This window comes from Leptodactylus fuscus, chromosome 8, assembly GCF_031893055.1.
Source record: "Leptodactylus fuscus isolate aLepFus1 chromosome 8, aLepFus1.hap2, whole genome shotgun sequence".
Lineage (NCBI taxonomy): Eukaryota > Metazoa > Chordata > Amphibia > Anura > Leptodactylidae > Leptodactylus > Leptodactylus fuscus.
Window position 1 is genome coordinate 2,780,660 of NC_134272.1, and position 4,393 is coordinate 2,785,052.

At 43.1% G+C, this 4,393-nt stretch overlaps 1 protein-coding gene across 1 annotated transcript in view; it reads right to left on the bottom strand.

Annotated features, from left to right (window-relative positions):
• The window catches only part of LOC142216887 (acyl-coenzyme A synthetase ACSM3, mitochondrial-like), a 46,447-nt gene that overhangs the window by 21,568 nt on the left and 20,486 nt on the right, over nt 1–4,393 (bottom strand). The gene's annotated exons all lie outside the window — the stretch shown is intronic.

Consider the following 4,393-nt stretch of genomic DNA (forward strand, 5'->3'; position numbering starts at 1 on the left):
TAATTGAGTATATTCCTGTACCTGTATACAGCCCGATTGGTGTTCTGGACCATATTGTGTTGGGCACCTAAGTGACCATGTCAGGACTCGAACCCGCTCTGCCTTTTGTTCGGTCAGAACAGTCTCAGGATCCCAGCGGATGTCTCCATTCAGCTTGTGACATTCATCCACCTGGTTCTCAGGAGCGCCTACTCCGCGCTCCGCTGCTTCTTTACCCATCAGCCTCGGCATCTCTTGGCCACAGTCATCTTGTCAGGTCTCACCTTTTCCTGTATCTTCACACAGAAGTAGTAAGGAAAGGCGATTTTCATGCAACTCTGCTCGAAACGTGTTGTGCAAATAAAGTTTGCTGATTCACTTGGTGGTTCTTCTATTCTCCCCTCGAGTAGAAGCTCCACCGCCAATATCGTCATCGACTATTTCTAATCATTTTTATATATTATTTGACTACCTCTCATCATTTATGTAAAAATTCACCTTCCCCAAGATTTAATCCACATTATAAAAAATTATTTTTTTAATTTTTCTTAATTTTCTGGTGTAAAGTTTAATATAATCCGATGAGTTCTCTTGTTCCTCTATTTGCCCATAGCAGTGCGGCTGATTTCAAGGCTCTGATATCTGTACTGTAACACATCAAGCACCAGTATGATCCGCACATGACACAACATGTTTTGCCAGCAGAAGATTTACAAACTTCAGTTTACATAACATTATTGCTGAGCTGTAGAGACTTCTTCATCTGCACTGACCACAGCTTAGAGAATTCCCTAAGTAAAAGGGTCGGCCAAGACGGTGTCAGGAGGATCCTGCACTAGTAATGCTCACAGTCTGTGCAGGGAAGGCCTTGGGGAATCGATCCCACTTCTCTATACAGTCCGTGGAGTGAAGGTCTCAGGTGGCGCTGTCTTCCCTATTTTGGCTCCGTTTGGGAATTGCCCCAGGAGCAGGAGGGCTGCGGAGGGGCTGCGGAGAGGCTGCACCCGGCTGAGCCTTGTCTACGAGGCAGTGCTAGGGATTAACTATTTATCTGCTGTAAAGTTAATAAGACCTCCTCCGTGCTCTTGTCATATCTTACAAATCTTCTACTAAGGCATGGGGCAACATGGTGCCTCAGTGGTTAGCACTGCAGCCTTGCAGCGCTGGAGTCCTGGGTTCAAATCCGCCAAGAACAACATCTGTAAGGAGTTTGTATGTTCTCCCCGTGTTTGCATGAATTTCCTCCCATTCTATAAAGACATACTGATAGGAAAAAAAAAGAAAAGTACATTGTGATCCCTATATACAGTGTATATATATATCCCTATATGGGGGTTAACAATCTACATTATAAAAAAAAGAAAAAATCTTATACTATAGAATATTGTTAGAGCAGTTCACCATGACACAGTCAGTCTGTCAGGAGCAGCATCTGATAGATAATAAGGATTCTCTTTATATCACACCCTCAGATTCTGCAGCCGTGTCACCAAAGACACCAACTCTGTAACTTCAAGCTCAGGGGCCACAGTGCAAAATCACCTAATGGGGCCCCCACTTACCAGGTGCTATCTATAATACTGGTGTCCTCTTTTGTTGTAGATGGCCCATTCGGGGTGCAGGAGGTAGCAGTTGCTGCCGCACGATGAACGTTGAGGATGTCCCAATGGTATATACCAATGTTATAAATGGCGCTAGGTACCGAGGGGACCATTACAGAGTTTGCATTTGTGCAGAGCACAAGTAGAGCGTTATAGATGAGGCAGGAGATGTACGAGCACAAGAGATTTATTATATTACATTGGGATCCTGGGTTATTATCTCTTGCTATATGGGGAACAGTGATGAGGCCACTATATTGTGTGGGGACAGTTATGGGGGTTGTGGGGGTGGACATTAAAGTGTGTGGGGCATTAGGGGGGATGCTGAGGATAGAACATAAAGTTACGTCGACTCCATTGGAGAGAGATGAATACCAACCGTGTAGACTCACATCCCTGCCTACTACTCCCTAGGTGGTCTGAGGAAGGGTAACGTAGATCCTCTACGTCTGGGGGAGAGAAGGTTTCACCAGAAACATAGAAAGGGATTCTTCACAGTAAGAACAACGAGGCTCTGGAACTCTCTGCCCCGGGAAGTGGTGATGGCGGATTCACTGAACAAGTTCAAAGTGGGCCTGGATGCCTTTCTTGAAGAGAAAAATATACAGTCCTATGAAAAAGTTTGGGCACCCCTATTAATCTTAATCATTTTTAGTTCTAAATATTTTGGTATTTGCAGCAGCCATTTCAGTTTGATATATCTAATAACTGATGGACACAGTAATATTTCAGGATTGAAATGAGGTTTATTGTACTAACAGAAAATGTGCAATATGCATTAAACCAAAATTTGACCGGTGCAAAAGTATGGGCACCTCAACAGAAAAGTGACATTAATATTTAGTAGATCCTCCTTTTGCAAAGATAACAGCCTCTAGTCGCTTCCTGTAGCTTTTAATCAGTTCCTAGATCCTGGATAAAGGTATTTTGGACAAACAATTCAAGTTCAGTTAAGTTTGATGGTCGCCGAGCATGGACAGCCCGCTTCAAATCATCCCACAGATGTTCAATGATATTCAGGTCTGGGGACTGGGATGGCCATTCCAGAACATTGTAATTGTTCCTCTGCATGAATGCCTGAGGATTTGGAGCGGTGTTTTGGATCATTGTCTTGCTGAAATATCCATCCCCGGCGTAACTTCAACTTCGTCACTGATTCTTGAACATTATTCTCAAGAATCTGCTGATACTGAGTGGAATCCATGCGACCCTCAACTTTACCAAGATTCCCGATGCCGACATTGGCCACACAGCCCCAAAGCATGATGGAACCTCCACCAAATTTTACAGTGGGTAGCATGTGTTTTTCTTGGAATGCTGTTTCTTTTTGGACGCCATGCATAACGCCTTTTTTTATAACCAAACAACTCAATCTTTGTTTCCAAAATGAAGTTGGCTTCTCCAAATGTGCTTTTTCATACCTCAGGCAACTCTATTTGTGGCGTACGTGCAGAAACGGCTTCTTTCTCATCACTCTCCCATACAGCTTCTCCTTGTGCAAAGTGCGCTGTATAGTTGACCGATGCACAGTGACACTATCTGCAGCAAGATGATGCTGCAGCTCTTTGGAGGTGGTCTGTGGATTGTCCTTGACTCTTCTCACCATTCTTCTTCTCTGCCTTTCTGATATTTTTCTTGGCCTGCCACTTCTGGGCTTAACAAGAACTGTCCCTGTGCTCTTCCATTTCCTTACTATGTTCCTCACAGTGGCAACTGACAGGTTAAATCTCTGAGACAACGTTTTGTATCCTTCCCCTGAACAACTATGTTGAACAATCTTTGTTTTCAGATCATTTGAGAGCGGGCTGTCCATGTTCGGCGACCATCAAACTTAACTGAACTTGAATTGTTTTGTAGAAAGAAATGGTCCAAAATCCCTTCATCCAGGATCCAGGAACTGATTAAAAGCTACAGGAAGCGACTAGAGGCTGTTATCTTTGCAAAAGGAGGATCTACTAAATATTAATGTCACTTTTCTGTTGAGGTGCCCATATTTTTGCACCGGTCAAATTTTGGTTTAATGCATATTGCACATTTTCTGTTAGTACAATAAACCTCATTTCAATCCTGAAATATTACTGTGTCCATCAGTTATTAGATATATCAAACTGAAATGGCTGCTGCAAACACCAAAATATTTAGAACTAAAAATGATTAAGATTAATAGGGGTGCCCAAACTTTTTCATAGGACTGTAATGGGTTATGGTCTCTAGATTTTAAGGACACGTTGATCCAGGGTTTTATACTGACTGCCAGATTTGGAGTCGGGAAGGAATTTTTTCCCCTGAAATAGGGCAATTGGCATGAGCCTCATGGGGTTTTTTGCCTTCCCCTGGATCAACACTGTAGGGGATTGTAGGGTTATAGGTTGGACTTGATGGACTCATGTCTTTATTCAACCTCATCTACTATGTAACTATATTACATGGACAATATGCTTCGGCACCCAACTCTCTCAGGGATCAGAATATCCATCCTAATGCAGAATACTAAAGCAAAAACAGCAATGGGAGATGAGCCAGGGAAAAGCGAATGGCCGGGGCGCTCCTGCAGTAATGCAATCGGGTTTATTAATACCAAGTGATAAAAGGCGAGGCGATTCAGAAGCCAACAAGGCTCCATGTCCAGCCCAGGTCACACTACAACAACATTTCTATAGGATTGGCTTTATTTCAACCAAAAACTGAACATCGATTTGGATATAAAAAGAGCCAATTTCGGAAAAAGCTAAAAAGTTTGAGTTTTGGCCTCGTCAGCACAAGAGACTGGACACCTAGGACGTGATCGCTCATGAGGAACCCCTTCATTTTGC